We start from the raw sequence: 18,540 nt of genomic DNA, 5'->3' as shown, positions 1-18,540 counted from the left end.
TAGAAATAAATTCTACAAAGAAAACAAAAAGGCTCACAAACACATGGAGGCTTAACAACATGCTACTAAATAATCAATGGATCAATGAACAAATCAAAATAGAGATCAAGGAATATATAGAAACAAATGACAACAGCAACACTAAGCCCCAACTTCTGTGGGATGCAGCGAAAGCAGTCTTAAGAGGAAAGTATATAGCAATCCAGGCACACTTGAAGAAGGAAGAACAATCCCAAATAAATAGTCTAACATCACAATTATTAAAACTGGAAAAAGAAGAACAAATGAGGCCTAAAGTCAGCAGAAGGAGGGACATAATAAAGATCAGAGAAGAAATAAACAAAATTGAGAAGAATAAAACAATAGCAAAAATCAACGAAACCAAGAGCTGGTTCTTTGAGAAAATAAACAAAATAGATAAGCCTCTAGCCCAACTTATTAAGAGAAAAAGAGAGTCAACACAAATCAACATAATCAGAAATGAGAATGGAAAAATCACGACAGACTCCACAGAAATACAAAGAATTATTAAAGACTACTATGAAAACCTATATGCCAACAAGCTGGAAAACCTAGAAGAAATGGACAACTTCCTAGAAAAATACAACCTCCCAAGACTGACCAAGGAAGAAACACAAAAGTTAAACAAACCAATTACAAGCAAAGAAATTGAAACAGTAATCAAAAAACTACCCAAGAACAAAACCCCGGGGCCGGACGGATTTACCTCGGAATTTTATCAGACACACAGAGAAGACATAATACCCATTCTCCTTAAAGTGTTCCACAAAATAGAAGAAGAGGGAATACTCCCAAACTCATTCTATGAAGCCAACATCACCCTAATACCAAAACCAGGCAAAGACCCCACCAAAAAAGAAAATTACAGACCAATATCCCTGATGAACGTAGATGCAAAAATACTCAATAAAATATTAGCAAACAGAATTCAACAGTATATCAAAAGGATCATACACCATGACCAAGTGGGGTTCATCCCAGGGATGCAAGGATGGTACAACATTCGAAAATCCATCAACATCATCCACCACATCAACAAAAAGAAAGACAAAAACCACATGATCATCTCCATAGATGCTGAAAAAGCATTTGACAAAATTCAACATCCATTCATGATAAAAACTCTCAGCAAAATGGGAATAGAGGGCAAGTACCTCAACATAATAAAGGCCATATATGATAAACCCACAGCCAGCATTATACTGAACAGCGAGAAGCTGAAAGCATTTCCACTGAGATCGGGAACCAGACAGGGATGCCCACTCTCCCCACTGTTATTTAACATAGTACTGGAGGTCCTAGCCACGGCAATCAGACAAAACAAAGAAATACAAGGAATCCAGATTGGTAAAGAAGAAGTTAAACTGTCACTATTTGCAGATGATATGATACTGTACATAAAAAACCCTAAAGACTCCACTCCAAAACTACTAGAACTGATATCGGAATACAGCAAAGTTGCAGGATACAAAATCAACACACAGAAATCTGTAGCTTTCCTATACACTAACAACGAATCAATAGAAAGAGAAATCAGGAAAACAATTCCATTCACCATTGCATCAAAAAGAATAAAATACCTAGGAATAAACCTAACCAAGGAAGTGAAAGACTTATACTCTGAAAACTACAAGTCACTCTTAAGAGAAATTAAAGGGGACACTAATAAATGGAAACTCATCCCATGCTCATGGCTAGGAAGAATTAATATCGTCAAAATGGCCATCCTGCCGAAAGCAATATACAAATTTGATGCAATCCCTCTCAAATTACCAGCAACATTCTTCAATGAATTGGAACAAATAATTCAAAAATTCATATGGAAACACCAAAGACCCCGAATAGCCAAAGCAATCCTGAAAAAGAAGAATAAAGTAGGGGGGATCTCACTCCCCAACTTCAAGCTCTACTACAAAGCCATAGTAATCAAGACAATTTGGTACTGGCACAAGAACAGAGCCACAGACCAGTGGAACAGATTAGAGACCCCAGAAATTAACCCAAACATATATGGTCAATTAATATTTGATAAAGGAGCCATGGACATACAATGGCAAAATGACAGTCTCTTCAACAGATGGTGCTGGCAAAACTGGACAGCTACATGTAGGAGAATGAAACTGGACCATTGTCTAACCCCATATACAAAGGTAAACTCAAAATGGATCAAAGACCTGAATGTAAGTCACGAAACCATTAAACTCTTGGAAAAAAACATAGGCAAAAACCTCTTAGACATAAACATGAGTGATCTCTTCTTGAACATATCTCCCCGGGCAAGGAAAACAACAGCAAAAATGAGCAAGTGGGACTACATTAAGCTGAAAAGCTTCTGTACAGCGAAAGACACCATCAATAGAACAAAAAGGAACCCTACAGTATGGGAGAATATATTTGAAAATGACAGATCTGATAAAGGCTTGACGTCCAGAATATATAAAGAGCTCACACGCCTCAACAAACAAAAAACAAATAACCCAATTAAAAAATGGGCAGAGGAACTGAACAGACAGTTCTCCAAAAAAGAAATACAGATGGCCAAGAGACACATGAAAAGATGCTCCACATCGCTAATTATCAGAGAAATGCAAATTAAAACTACAATGAGGTATCACCTCACACCAGTAAGGATAGCTGCCATCCAAAAGACAAACAACAACAAATGTTGGCGAGGCTGTGGAGAAAGGGGAACCCTCCTACACTGCTGGTGGGAATGTAAATTAGTTCAACCATTGTGGAAAGCAGTATGGAGGTGCATCAAAATGCTCAAAACAGACCTACCATTTGACCCAGGAATTCCACTCCTAGGAATTTACCCTAAGAACGCAGCAATCAAGTTTGAGAAAGACAGATGCACTCCTATGTTTATCGCAGCACTATTTACAATAGCCAAGAATTGGAAGCAACCTAAATGTCCATCTGTAGATGAATGGATAAAGAAGATGTGGTACATATACACAATGGAATACTACTCAGCCATAAGAAGTGGAAAAATCCAACCATTTGCAGCAACATGGATGGAGCTGGAGAGTATTATGCTCAGTGAAATAAGCCAAGCGGAGAAAGAGAAATACCAAATGATTTCACTCATCTGAGGAGTATAGGAACAAAGGAAAAACTGAAGGAACAAAACAGCAGCAGAATTACAGAACCCAAAAATGGACTAACAGGTACCAAAGGGAAAGGAACTGGGGAGGATGGGTGGGCAGGGAGGGATAAGGGGGGGGAAGAAGAAGGGGGGTATTAAGATTAGCATGCATGGGGGGGAGGGAGAAAGGGGAGGGTGGGCTGCACAACACAGAGAGGACAAGTAGTGACTCTACAACATTTTGCTAAGCTGATGGACAGTAACCGTAATGTGGTTGTTAGGGGGGACCTGATATAGGGGAGAGCATAGTAAACATAGTATTCTTCAGGTAAGTGTAGATTAAAAATTTAAAAAAAAAAAAAGAAAGAAAGAAAGAAAAGGGGGATTACTCCTTAACAGGATAAAACTATTGGTAAATCAAAGATCAACGCATGCTTTAAATATCCTTAATGTTGATCACTTAAAGGGTGTCAGATGATCAGCTATGGAGGTACTCTTTTCTGATAATATTCCTTTCTCTTAATTAAAAAAAAAAAAAAAAAAGCAGTTCCTGTGTGCTGACCTCCAATGAGTTCTGCACAGTGGTATAGAGGGCATGTCAAAGTGTGGGCAAAGGGTCTGTTTGTTTCTACGCAGAAGATCAAGCCCTAGCTTGGATACCCAGAAAATGAACTAAGATACGATATGAGGAGGAGCTTCCGGCATCAGCACTCTCTGGAGGACTCGTGCCGGGGGATGATCATCAAAAAGCCTCCACAGGGATCCGGACGATGCTGCGGTTGTGGCTGCATCCAGCCCACCATCTCCTGGACTTGCCATGAGAAGGAGGAGGGAGATGTCTAGGCTGGCATGTGCATACAGTGAGACAACGAATTTGACTGGATCTGTACTGTTGGAACTCAACCAGGAGTTGGGAGGGGTGCAAGTTGTAGCACCCCAAAATCTCATGACTATAGACTATCTATGGTTAAAAGAACATATGGGATGTGAACAGATCCCAGAAATGGGCTGCTTTAATTTGTCTGATGGTTCAAGTACAGTTGGAAAATATCCATCATATCATAGATAAATTTTCACAAATGCCTAGGGTGCCTAAATGGTTTTCTTGGCTTCACTGGAGATGGCTGGTAATTATAGATTTGCTTTGTTTATGTCACCGTATTCCTATTATGTCAATATGTGTGTGCAAATTAGTTAGTAGTTTAAAACCTATACATACTTAAGGTACTCTACAAGAAGATATGTCAAAGAAATAATCAATCCTCCCATGTTTCCTTCATATGCTACATCTATAGCTTTTCTTCTTCCTTCCTAATTACAACCCTTAAATAGAATTCGTGCCTCATATCGAATTTACCGAGTATCATAATTCCTCCAGGTGGTAAAGATACCTCGAGACAAGTGCTGGGCATAGAAGCCACAGGGCATAAATCTGCAAAGAAGTAAAAAGCTAACCTTTGCAAACAATATGGCTTCTCTCTCACTTACCAACTTTACATTTCCCTGTATGGCCCCGGAAGATGACTGGTTAGCCAGAGACGGGTAAGATTCCTCAAGGGAGGAACAACCTAAGACAGGCACAGTCGCAGGGGGGCCATCAGGTGAGAATTTGGGGATCAACAGAGGTGAGGCTCAGAACCTCACCCCCCCTGCTTTGAGAGAAATCTTCTGCATCCGTGGATGTCTTGCTGCCCTTGTCTAGCCTGGATTAATACTTAGTCCATAGGCACACACCTGATCATCTGATCATCTACATTTGCCTTCTTACAGCACTAAACTATGTTTTCTACCTTTATCTTGCATCTACCTACCACTTCAGCATTTTATTAAAAATAAAAATAATAATAATAATAGGAGAAATGTGGGATCAACATATAAATCAAGTACAAAAATCAAATGAATATTCATATTTGACCTGATGGTTTATAGGTCATATTGCATGATCAAAACCGAAAGTTTCTGTGATGACTGCCCTTGTACTGTTCACCATGTAAGAATTTATTCACTCTGTAAGAATTCGTTCACCATGTAAGAACTTGTTCGTTATGCTTCAGAAGATTGGAGACTGACGAGAATTAGGCTTGAGATGGATTAATGATTGTACATTGAGCATTGACCCCCCTATACTGAATTTTATTGTTGTTAACAACCATTTGATCAATAAATATGAGAGATGCCCTCTCAAAAAAAAAAAAAAAAAAAAAAAAAAAAAAAGGGAGAGTCCATTAAATAATTTATTCATTCTTTATTTTACTCAGCATTTATTTAGTACTTTTGTAGGCATCAAACACAGTTTCTGGGGATAAAAAGATAAATATTTAGTCCCTGTCCTTAAGGAGCTCACAGTCCAGATATAAAGGCAGACATATAAAGAAGCAAATGACACTTGCCATACATTCTTTTCCACCAAAAGATGGACACAGCAGATTTTATAAAAATGCAACATAATAAATGCTATAATAACAGACACATCCACTGCTGTGAAGTACAGAGGGGGAACAAGTAATTCTTAATGTGATCATTAGGCAGTTTCTAAACTGGAAAGCTTTAAGAACATATAGAAGAGGAAAAGTACTTAGACTTAATATTTTGATACTTGACTATTTCCAAGCCTGGGTTTCTACTAAAGTACTTGATTAATGTGCTTATTAATGGCATACTCATGGTAGCAATGATAAATATGACCTTTGGCTTATGAAAATAGATATTTAATACAGCAAACTCATTTACTCAGAAGACTTTGGAACATTTTGGTCCTGTGGAAAAACCCAATTATGTGTTTACTGATAAAGTATTTCCTGCTTAAGTAGTTGACCTGCCATGTTGAAGCAATATTCAAGCAATATTTTGGAAAATCAAACAGATAACCTTCTCTGAAAAGAATGGATTGGTTTGAAGGTCTTTTTTAGCTGTTTTTGCTTTTGTTCAGTTATCTGAGATAAAAGTGAAGGAGTTGAAAACATTTCTTTAAGTTTGGAATTTTTAAATTATTTAGAAGTCATTGAAGCTCATTTTATCTATATTACGTCTCTCGGCTGGTGGGACAAATATCCAAAACCATTCATACAGGCAGCTACTAAATAACAATGGATTGAAGGATTTGGACATTTCTGGTTAAATAAGAATTAATAACTAAGAAATATAAATGATTTATAGAACATATAATTTGTCACTCAAGACAAGTAGAGTTTAGAGTGGCAGGAAAAGGTACAGGCTAATTACAAAACATTATTAGAGTAAAGAAGTATATAATTAACCTACACTATACTTCCTCAATCATGAAAGACTCAGATCTGAAAGAAACAGCCATACCAAAATGAAAAGATGGTATCAGACCATGCTTCCTTGGGTACCCAGTATCTTTCCTCTGCCTCAGATCCCCTTGCCCTCAACCAACATAAGGGTTTAGTCAACAAGTGCGTGAGTGAGACCCACTGCAGGTGTGGAATTACTGGATATGTCTTTTCAAGTAGCTGCCTCTGGGTTTTCTAACTTGGAGTTCTACTTCAGCTGAAGTCTAACTGAAAGTTCAATGGCCAATGTCTTCTTGCCAATAAGAATTCACCTTCAATATTGCTTACTTCATTTTAGTAAAGAGACTCTTTATCCTGCTACTTCAAATCTAACCCAAAATTTAAAAAGCAAATACAATATGATTTCACTTGTATGTGGAATCTAAAACCAAACAAAACAGAATGAACAAAATGGCAAGAGTCAGACACTGAGAAGTGATTGGTAGTTACCATGGGGAAGGGTTAGGGTGGGTGGATGAGACAGGTGAAGGGGATAAAGAGGCACAAAATCTCAATCATAGTATAAATTAGTCACAGGGATAAAGTACAGCATAGAAAATATAGTCAATTCTGTAACATTATTTTCTGTTGACAGATAGTAACTATACTAGTTGGGGTGAGGATTTAATAATGCAGATAACTGTTGAATCGCTACATTGTATAATGGAAATCAATATACTTTGATATGATTTGATAATATAGGTTGATATTATATATCAACTATACTTCAACACAAAAAAATGACAAAAAATAAAATAAAAATAAGAATTAAAAAAATCTGTAAGATTTAAACAAAACAAAACAAAAAAGTACTTTTTATCTTATGATTGCCTTTATCCTTCCCGGTTTAGGAAGAAGTTGAGTTCTGAGAGATTCTGTGGCCTGACACTTGGCATGCTTTGTTCCTCGGTGGTAAGCAATTATTCAACAATTTTTTGTATTTGTTTATTTTCTGAATTCTAATTACTAAGATTTTAACTTTGGAAGGCAAGATAAGCTTACTCTTTCTTTGAAAGCTTTTGCTTCCAATGGTCAATATTAATGTTCATGAATGTAATTTTGTTTTTGTAAAATTCTACTTGTTTGCTCAGTTCTCCTTAATCCTCCATATTTAGAATAAGCTCTGCAAGCTTACTACTAGTAGGATAAACTAATTCCTTACCAAGAGGTTTCTGTGTCGTTCCTTTGCAATAATGAACAGACTTCTTTTTTTAATGATAGGATCATAATTTTAACAAATAAGTAAGGCAGTTTACAGCAACTGTAGGATGCATATTGGTCTAAATGATCCTGGCCAAAAGTGCCTTTGAAAATATCGGGTGGAAGATGCTCTTGCCCAGATGAGTAGGAAGCAAATGCAGATGTCTATCTTGCACTCCTAAGTGCTGCTGAGTATTTCCTACAAGCAATGCAATTTCCAGAGGCCTCTCAGCCTGGATATTTTAAATATAATTCACTTCTGCTTTCCCTGTTTTATCAATACTTAAATGCTTGTTACCAGGTGATATGACTGCTTTAGAAGTCCTGGAACTTCATTCAGATACATTTTGAACTGCGTTCACTTTCTTTTTTATGTGACTTCAATCTTATTACATAAAATATATATGCTCATTGTTTAAAAATTATAAAGACATATAAATAAAAGAAAATCTACCTGTAACCCCACCACTCCCTCTTCACATTTTAATGTTTATAAATCTAGAGTTTGACATTTCTTTTCACTTAAAACTAAATTGTGAACAACTTTCCAAAATGCCTTATTTTTTAAATAGACTTGCTTACAGAACCTGCCCCACATCCTTGAATCTATACACAGAACCTTGAGGTAATAATGCCTCCTGACCTAAACAGGCTTGGCCATATTTTTTAGAATAAGTCCCTTTTGTTTTCTGCTGACTTACCAAGAGTTGTCTTTCTACATTTCATGGATAAACTAATTTGGAAGCTGTTCTTTGGATTTATGAGTCATTTTATGATGCTGTCTCCCCAGTGCAGAATTTTCCTGGATCAATAAAATTTTCCAAAGTAACTGATTCAGCCAAAAGAAACCACCAGAGAGCACCAAGTATTCCACATGCAGGGAATTTTGTTGAATATCGGTAATTGTATTCGGGTCTATGAGTGATTCAGCTTTGTAGTAATACCTGTGCCTGGCACAGGGTAAGCCAGCCATGAATCCTGCATGCTAAACCAAACAAAGCAAATTACCTAAGAAATCCTAAATTCACAGTGTCAATGCTGTTGCTGAAGCCCCACAGGCTATCGACAGTGATTTTCCAAATTTAAATAATGTGAGGTACTAATGAAAAAATTATTTAATGAGGTAACAGTTTTAGAATATAGCCTGGAAGTGATAACACTAGTAATAATCAACCTTTTAAAGACATTTTAATACATTTACATTAAACATGTAAAATGCATTACATTTTATAATGTACCTGACATTAAGTGCATATGAGCCTTTACACATATACATAGCTACAATTCTATGAGGCAAGTGATTAAATTCCATTTTACAGATGAGTCAACAGAGGCACAGATTTAGAGTAGACTGCCCAAGGTTGCCCAGGTAGCAAATGGCAGGAGGGCTTAATCAAGTTTTGTGTGACTCAAATGCCCTTTGCATCATCCCTACAACACCTCCTCTCACATGTGGCACTGCACAAATGTTGGACTATGACTAGAGTCCATTCCATTTCCACTGTGCTAGACTTACTGACCTCTATCAAAGCAGGAAAGTGAGAAACTCCATGATGACTTATATTTGAGTCCCACCATTTGTCTGCCGAGATGTCCTTCTTGTATGGCTCAAAGTAAAAGGAATACCTCTCAGATTATGAATTCCAGGATGCAAATTGACTGACATTCAGGTTGTATACTGAGTACTTAAAAATAAGCCTCAATTGCCTTCTCTTTTCTTACGAGAATCACTTACCCAGCTCTTAAAACATGGTCCATGGGTCTGCTTTGGTTATGTAGCTGTATTCCTATTATGTTAATGTGTGCACGCAATTTAATTAGTAATTTAAAACCTATACACGCTTATGTTACACTACAAGAAGATATGTCAAAGAAATAATCAATCTTCCCATGTTTTCTTCCGTCTGCTACTTCTATAGCTTCTCTTCTTCCTTCATAATTACAACCCCTAAGTAGAATTCGTGCCTCATATCAAAATTACTGAGTATCATAATTCTTCCAAGTGGTAAAGATACCTCAAGACAAATGCCGGGCATAGAAGCCACAGGGCATAAATCTGCAAAAAAGTAAAAAGCTAACCTTTTCAAACAATATTGCTTCTCTCTCACTTGCCAACTTTACATTTCCCTGTATGGCCCCGGAAGATGACTGGTTAGCCAGAGACAGGTAAGATTCCTCAAGGGAGGAACAACCTAAGACAGGCACAGTTGCAGGGGGGCCATCAGGTGAGAAATTGGGGATCAACAGAGGTGAGGCTTAGAAACTCACTGCCCCTGTTTTGAGAGAAATCTTCTGCATCCGTGGATGTTTTGTTGCCCTTGTCTAGTTTGGATTAATACTTAGTCTATAGGCACACACCTGATCATCTACATTTGCCCTCTTACAGCACAAAACTATGTTTTCTACCCTTATCTTGCATCTACCTACCACTTCAGCATTTTATTAAAAACAATAATAATAATAATAATAATAATAAGGGAGAAATGTGGGATTCACATATAAATCAAGTATAAAAATCAAACAAATAATCATAATTGACCTGATTGTTTAGTTCATGATGCGTGATCAAAACCGAAAGTTTCTGTGATGACTGCCCTTGCACTGTTCACCATGTAAGAACTTATTCACTATGTAAGAATTTGTTCACCATGTAAGAACTTCTTCGTTATGCTTCAGAAGATTGGAGACTGTTGAGAATTAGGCTTGGGGTTGATTAATGATTGTGCATTGAGTTCCCTATACAGAATTTTATTGTTGTTAACAACCATATGATCAATAAATATGAGAGATGCCCCCCCCCAAAAAAAAACATGGTCCATGGGGTGGGAACAATAGTAGAGAATAGACTGAACTGAAATGAACTACTGGAACTTTATTAAAGCTAGTACCAGTTTTAAAGGGTAAAGAAGGCCATCATTCCAGAGAAAATGAGCAAATCACTATAACATGAGTTATCCAGCCTAGACACTATTGTGGCAGCAATCAAAATGCTGTAGTGTTAAGAAGACAAACATTTTCTAAGGCTGTCTGATGAGTCATTGAAGCAGAAGTCCAAAGGGCCCTAACCTTTTAGAAGATTGTTTTTTTCCCTAAGATATTGCTAACAAGCTTCTATGACTTATTTCACAACAGAGATGAACTTATAAAGAACAACCCAACTCTAAGAACCACTTCTAATATTGGAGGAATACCATGGTTCTGTGTGCTTATAACCCAAGCCATTCCCTCCAGTGGTGGATAAAGCATTTCTCTTCAATTCATTTTCTTCTTGTTTGGGACAATATGAATTGGCCTCAAATTACAGATGCCAGCACCATTCTAGGTGCCAAGTTTCAAAGAGGGTCCTATGCACCTTATCTCAAGTACCTCTCAAGCTAATTGAGAATGGGAACACGTGAGCAGACAATTGTGATACAGTGACAAATGCTATAATGGGTAATTGCTCAGGGCTCCCTGCAAGCACAGTGATGGGGAACACAGAATGCTGTGTTCTGGCAAGAAAGCACTTCTCTTGACAGACTTAGGAGGAACATTTGTGACCCAGGTGGAGAAGGTGGTGAGGGATGCTCTAGGCTAAGAAGATTGTGAATACAGGCACAGAGATGTGATAAAGTGACCTTGGGGAACTAGAAACAGCCAAGTACGGGTTAAGTGTTAAGATGCAGATGGTGTTGGGAGAGTCGGTGAGAGTCTCTAATTTAGTCAAATATTCTGTACTCTGGCTGTTCGTTAGGTGATGAGCAAACCCTTTATGAATAAATGCTAATACAGCTTTACTGTTCTGTTCATGTGTTTCTTTCTGTGTCTCTGTCTGGAGTGTGTGCATGTACTTGAATATTCCTCCCTCTAAGGGCAGGAGCATAGGAATCAGAGGACATTTCATATTGAGCATCATTCCCAAAGTTGTGGGCAGTACAGAAGTGGTACCCTTAAAGGAACACAACATGTAGTTGAGATCAGTTAGAAAACAACTTTCAAGTAAATTGCTGAATAAAAATGAAAGGAATGTAGACTATGCTGTAGGCACACAGGGACTACAAAACAACATTAATTAAAGGATGCTTTCCAGAGGGGGGTAAATGCTGGAGTTAAAAGAAAAGACAAATAGGACTTGGCAGGGGCACTTGAAAGTAATGCAAGTGAGAAGCTTCACACCGCATGTGGGGCAGAGCAGGTGGATTTACATAAGCAGTAGTAGACTGGGACTTTGTCAAGAATCAATGTGAATGAGGATAGTATGACTAGATTATGTTAACTAGGTGGAAAGGTTGATCCAACTGATTCTTATGGGAAATGGGTGGGATATAAATTATAAACAAATCAAGTTGACAGCGGAAGATCTTAATGGCCTGACTGGAAAATAAGTAATTGGATTGAAACCAAGTTAGCTCTTGGTTTTTGAGAGGGGAAAAATACCATGACTAAAAAGATATTTGAGAAAGACAGTGTCCGGCAATAATTTATCTCTCCACAGAATGGAGACACTGGGTCCAAAATGTAGAAGGGGATTATGGTTCCCCTCTTAATGACCTTGTTTTGATAAATAAGAGCCTAATTTCCAAGAAGTCAGATTAAATGATCAGAGGCTTTGGTTCCAGCCTTTTCTCTGTGCTACTATTTCTCCTTTCCCATCTTACAACCTAGATCTTTTGTTTATTTGTTTTAAGTTCTTTTTGTCTCTACTTTGGTATGTTATCTAGGGCAAGTCTTTAATATCTCCCTGGGTATCAGGTTCTTCAACTGTAACATGAGGAGGTATAATCCAGATTATCACTGAGGGTCACTTTCAGATGTAGAAGTTTATGAAACTGCATAAGATTCATAAAATACCATCTTAGGTAATTTTCCCTATGGATAAGAAAACCCCTGCTGGTCCTATCACGGGAAGAACAGGTGACCCAGAAGGCTTTCAGAGGGCTCTCCAAATGATTAGTCCAGTGCTGATTTTAAAATGCACATTTTGTTTTATATTTTGACATCTCTGATATGACATCTAACTGGTGGAACTTCACAATCATAATTGACAGCATTTTTTACTTCTTCATCACTCATAAAATAAGTGTGCACTATACAACTGAATTTTCCTGTAACTCCCAGATTTGATTAAGGTCAGAGTATACATGGAAGCAGATCTTTCAACCAGCTACGCATACTATTTAGATGAATCAGGAACTCAGCTGGGATGGGGACAGAGGCTCCAGATGGTTGTCAATTGTTATCTCAGAAAATTCTCCTGAACTATAAGCCAGTTCCTCCACACCTTCTACTCTAGGTCACATTTAAATAATTCTGATTCCTCTAAATAAGGCTTATGGTTCAGTTGGTTGATGTTTTCATTATATTGTGATTATTATATTTATCATTATTATTATTAACCTAAGCCAATGTTTTTCAAACTGTGGACTGCAACCTATATGTGGACTGAATAACCAGCATAGTAAGTCACCATAGAATTTAAACAACTAATGCAGCAAAGACTAAAACAGAAAGTCTCCTAGTACATCCCACATGGTGAGTGTATCATTTCTTGAAACTTTTTTTCAGATGTATTTACTTATATATGTATACATGCATTATATACCTACATGTATGCATTCACAGATGTGAGTACTGATTTATGGTTTAAGATGTATTTTTATTGTGGTTTGTGGTCAAAAAAGATCTAAAAATGCTGTTCTTGACCCAGCTTTAGAAATGGCCATGGGTGTTATAAATAGTTTGGAGCATGAGCGACCAAGCAGGGAGATGCTAGATTCTGGAAGGAATCTCCTGCCCTCATGAGCAGCCTGTCCATATTCATACCAATTTCATACTTGGCAAAGTAAAATGATATTTTGGATGGGCTTGAACTAGCCACTTATAAATAAATCTTTGATGAATCTATTCCCTTTAGAAGACATATCTACTACTATCTATTTCTATCTATTAGAAAGAGCTTTTCTACTTTTCACCCTGTTTTATTGAACCGGTACATTTATAGGCATATACAACAAAGAATTCCAATTGATCTCAAACAGTTGGTGACCACATTTATTTCTCTTATACAAAAATTCCTATGGAGGTTTTGCCTTGAAATTTTGACTTCTATGTTTAGTATTTTTTTAGGCAGTACGTTCATTTAAGGAAGGTATTATTTGAGGAAGTGGATATTGGTAAATACCTTTCCTTCCAAATTACTCAGAACAATAAATAGCCAGGACCCCCTTGCAGGCGTATAGGTTCACGTGGTGTTTCCTATACTGCCTGAAGTTTCTGCTTTCGATTCCATTTCAAGCATCCTTCCTGTACGTCACAGCAGGGGGTTCCTGCAAAGGAGGAAATGAAAGCAGCAGCTGTAATAATCAAAGTGGGAAGCATTGGTTTTTCCCCTACAATCTTCATGAGTAGTTGAGTCAGTGTCGCAGCTGAAGGATATCCTTGGCTTAGCTTTTCAGATAGATAGGCACCCTAATGTCCACCCTTTTTGAGATTCCATCCAAGGGTAGCATCCCATGATTCTTAGACCTCCTCATGAAACCCTTTCATTTTGCAAATCAGGAAACTGAGGCCTCACCAAGCTAGTGACCAGCCAAGGTCAGAGGGCCTCTTACTGGCTTACTGGCAGATCGGAGTTGGCTACAATGTCCCTCAGCAAATTGTTTATTTAACTCAACCTATGTAGACTCTCTTAGGAATACCTTAAATGTTTGGCAGAGGAGTAGGACCTGACTTAAGCATTTTAAATCTATTACTGAATTTCCAAATAAAAGTTTGTCCTCTTACAGAAATTCATGTTAAACAATTAAAACTAATAAATTCTAATAAATTCGGTGTCATATCATCTGATTTTAAATTCCTTGCTATTTTTTTCATGGCCTTTAGAAGTGAGAAATAAAAGGCATGTTTTCTTAAGATATCTGTGAGGAAGATCAATAGTGAGCAGATTTCCCTACAGCAGATACAGTTTATGAAGCAATCTTCTTGGTCTGTTTGGATGCTGTGAAGTAATATCATCTTCTACTACAAATGAATGTAAAAACAATCCACTTGGTTTAAATATAAAGATTGATTCTGCTACTTTAAAAGGAGTCAAAAGATTTTCTATGATACAGGAGCATATAGGAGAATTCAGAAAAGGAGTGGCCTTTTAAAAATCATTATTTTGACTGAGAAAAGGAAGACAGAGCTTAAAATAAGTAAGAGGGAAAGAAGTTTTTGACATCTGAGGGAGCAAAACAACCTCAGATGTCTATGATCAGTCTGTTTTCACAGAGTTCGCTGTCAAAGAAAATTTCCCTCCAAATGAATTCTATTTTTTAAGTTCCTATCTTCATAAAATACAAAGTGTGGTTTTGTTAGAAAAATGAATTTATCTTGAGAAGTATGGTTAAAAACTGACAAAATAAAATACTAAGGAAAAATTTTACAATAATTTGATAAAAGAATAATTATGCTCAAAATAGCAAAACAGATAAACTCATAAAAGAAGTAGAAAAATGTAAGTATACCAGTACGTACAATGATAAAAAAATGTACATTAAAGTATGTCCAGTCAATATATTATGCAACAATTGAACTGTTAATGGAGATTCTTTAGTAAAGAAAAAATATTTATGCTATATTAAGTAGTGAGACTACAAACTTGTATATACAAAAATGCCTAGAGTTATGTAACTCCTCTGTCTTATTACTCCTGTGTAAAAGAAAACCAGCAGTTTTTAAATTGTGGTTCCTGAAAGATCTTACCACTAATAATGAGTATCACTGGTAATACTTTTGAGAAGCTTGTTTTGCTTCCTTTTTCTTCATTTCTGAAAAATTGTAAAACTACCACGAATTTGAGTTTTGGAAAGTATGTGTTTAATTTGGGGGCGGGTACAGAGAGGTGGAACCTGCCCTACCGTTCTGAAAATAGTATTTTCACTGCTTTAACAACCAGCTAGGATTTACTCAATTTATGTTCAAAGCACTTCATTTTTCCTGAGTTCATCTGGCAGTATATGTTAACAAGATCACAGATGAGACTATGAAATAAAACAAAAACAGTTATGAGCATCCAAATTATGCCACAAAGTTCTCACACTAAAACCAACAGACCAACCAATCTGACACACTGAGGTTCAGGTGTTTTGCTCCTGTCCTGAATTACAGCCTATTTCCTGGTACCTTACCCATAATTGTTGTACACATAGCTATTTGACTTCCAAGCCCTTTAGTAGATTAGAGACAAGTTTGAAGGAGGGGGTGGGTGTGCGTGGAGCAGCTGCTGACAGCCTGGCAACAAGGAAAGAGACAGAAAGCTATAAAAAGAAAATTCAAGAGAAACCTTTAAACAACATTCAGTTGATCTGGAAATTAAGCATAGAGGCAAACAGACTTCCATCCTTCCTTCCATGGGACTTAAATCATCACTGGATAGTTGAAGAGGAAAATAATTTTAATAATAATTAACACTGAGTAATAAAGGCAACAATATAATCAGAATATACTCTAAGAAAGAGAAGAATGAACTATGCTGTTTGACAGAATTCTCACATAAAACAATTACAATAAATATGTTTTTGTGCTTCAAGGGATAAACAGTCAACTGTCTTGAATGACTCATCCCCAGATGTTTTAGGATAATTTATTTTTAATGTAATATTTTAACCCTTTGCTCACTTTTCTCTTCACATGGGAGCACTTGCTTCTTGGTTAGTGTCAGCCCAGTACTGGGGCTATTACATCAAAAGTTCCTCTGGAGACTGATACCATACAGACAGGAGGCAAATGGCACCTAGAGACAAGATTGTCACTGAACTGTTCCATCCTTGCTTTTTATGAATGTTTATCCCAGTAGCCATTGTAGGCGAATGGATGTCTTACACTAGCAAATCAGTAAATTATTCCTGTGTGGGTAGTTCTTTCGGTAGCTTATGCAACTTGCTGTACGACTCCCTTTAGCACATCAGCTTTAACCTACTTGCAAAGAACAAATCATGGTAAAACATAACCTGATTGCCAGAGCTCAGCCTTGAAAGAAATGATTGGGCGATCTGAGATCCAGGAGATACAACCCTGAAAACTGCTGACCCAGAACCTCCAAATTCTTTATCATCACAGAACAGATAATACTCCTTGAAAGGAATAATAAACCCATCCACAAGTCAAAATCTAGTAGGAAGTATTCTACACTAGTTTGATTGAGTGCTCCTCTTTCCAGCTTTGTTCCCGCATTTAAGTGCTCAGATTTTTCTATTGGGAAAGTTTCACTTTTGCTGATGCCAATTCCCTCTTTCCCCTTCTCTCAAAATTTCCATTTTCCTAATATTCTGGTCTTGGGAGGGTTCTGCTCATTCCCCGCCTCCCACAGCCCTTCGCCCAGGCTGGTGGGCGGACCGCTATTTGTCAGGGACTGTCTGGGTCAGAGTGTGACTGGGCTGGCTGGAGCTCAGCTGGAGAGACAGACTGGGCTCCAGCTGCTCGGCCAGTGGATAAAGGGCTCTTTCAGCGCCCCCTCTCTTTCTCCTCCAAGCAGGATAAGCGATCACAGAAGTTTCTTTCTCTGGTTCTGCCTTTCACCCACCCGGCACAGCTCAAGGTCGCCTGCTCTGCTTTCAGCTTTCCAGATGGAGCATAGAAAGCTGAGGGGACACGTCACTGGCCCCTGGAAATTATCTACTCAGAATATATATTTTAAATAAAGAATCTCGTCTAAATGAAAATACTTTGTCAGGCGCCATGCCCACTCAGTTTCTCAATCTCCACCGAATTTCTGGCCAGTGACTTTTCACTCCCATTTCTCGTACAGCTGGTCAGTCACCCACCCCTCAGCTACTTGCAGAGGCGGCTGTTTCTCTTCAACAGACAGTTTTTGTTTGCAACTCAGCTTTCCCTTGTTTTGCTTTCTATTTTTCTTTTGCCTTTCCACTTATCTGTAAGTGCTTCCTCTCTTCCCGACCTTGTACTGATTCTGCCTCCTCCTCTCCTAGCTTTTTCCATTCTATTCTTTCCTCCTTTTCTTGATTCACCTTGTCTGGCCTTACTCTCCTCCCACTGACTTCCTTGCCCTTCCCTGTCTTAATCCTGCCCCTATTCTTTTGGTAATGTCTGCCCAGGATCCTTATCTTTTCAGTCCTCATGTTGTGTTTGTCTTTCTTACCCTCTGAATCCAGCGAGAAAGAAAAGACATTTCCTGCCTGTGAAATTTTGCTATTCCACTTTAACAAAAATAAGCACTGCTGGTAGAATTGCTTAACATTAATGAAAAATAAATATTTGCAGAAAGATAGGAAGCAGGACAAAAAGTACTTATTTGCTATGGTTGAAGTTAAAATTTGAAAATGTGAACTCAAAAAGAGACATTTCTTTTAATAGATAATGAGCTAAAGTTGGCAAACTCAGCATGAATATTTCCAGGGTCTACCAATTCTGTCCTTTTTAGTATTTTCATCTAATACTAAACAACTTACCACTTCTTTATATGATTTTTAAAAAGAGTGTTAGCGTTCTTAATAGCATAAATCCATTGCAAAAAAGTTTTTAAAATACAAATGGATATACCATGAAAAGTTATTCTCCCCTCTACTCAAACCCCAGGTCACTTTCCCAGATGCAACCACTGTCTAGGATATAAAAGAACTCTCTATTCAAAAAAAATAATGTGAATATGTACATATATATAACTACATTTCTATGTATCTTTACTCCCCCATTTTTATGCAAATAGAAGCATACTACATATGTTATAATATAACTCATTTCATTTGCCTAACAATATATAATGGCATGAATTCCAGTAAAGACTTATAAATCTGTCTTGTTCTTTTCCACTGTTGCACAAGACTCCATTTTATTAATACACCACAACTCAGCAGTTCTCAAACTTTTTGGTCTCTGGAACATTTACACTCTTACAAATTACAGAAGAGTCCAAAGATTTCTTCTTCTTATGTTGATCCTTATGTAAGACTTATTCTA

At 37.4% G+C, this 18,540-nt stretch overlaps 1 long non-coding RNA gene across 1 annotated transcript; it reads right to left on the bottom strand.

The window, feature by feature from the left end:
- Positions 1 to 13,611: 13,611 nt before the first annotated feature.
- On the bottom strand, positions 13,612 to 17,791 carry LOC140849605 (uncharacterized). The gene is made up of 2 exons (XR_012131701.1): positions 16,243 to 17,791; positions 13,612 to 13,907 (listed from the first exon to the last, which is right to left on the bottom strand). It is a non-coding gene; the product is annotated as an uncharacterized lncRNA (long non-coding RNA).
- Between the last annotated feature and the right edge of the window lie 749 nt (positions 17,792 to 18,540).

The sequence above is a fragment of the Manis javanica genome, chromosome 5 (genome assembly GCF_040802235.1).
Source record: "Manis javanica isolate MJ-LG chromosome 5, MJ_LKY, whole genome shotgun sequence".
Classification (NCBI taxonomy): Eukaryota; Metazoa; Chordata; class Mammalia; order Pholidota; family Manidae; genus Manis; species Manis javanica.
Note: the sequence above shows the minus strand (reverse complement) of the source record. Positions and strands in the feature narration are given on the sequence as shown.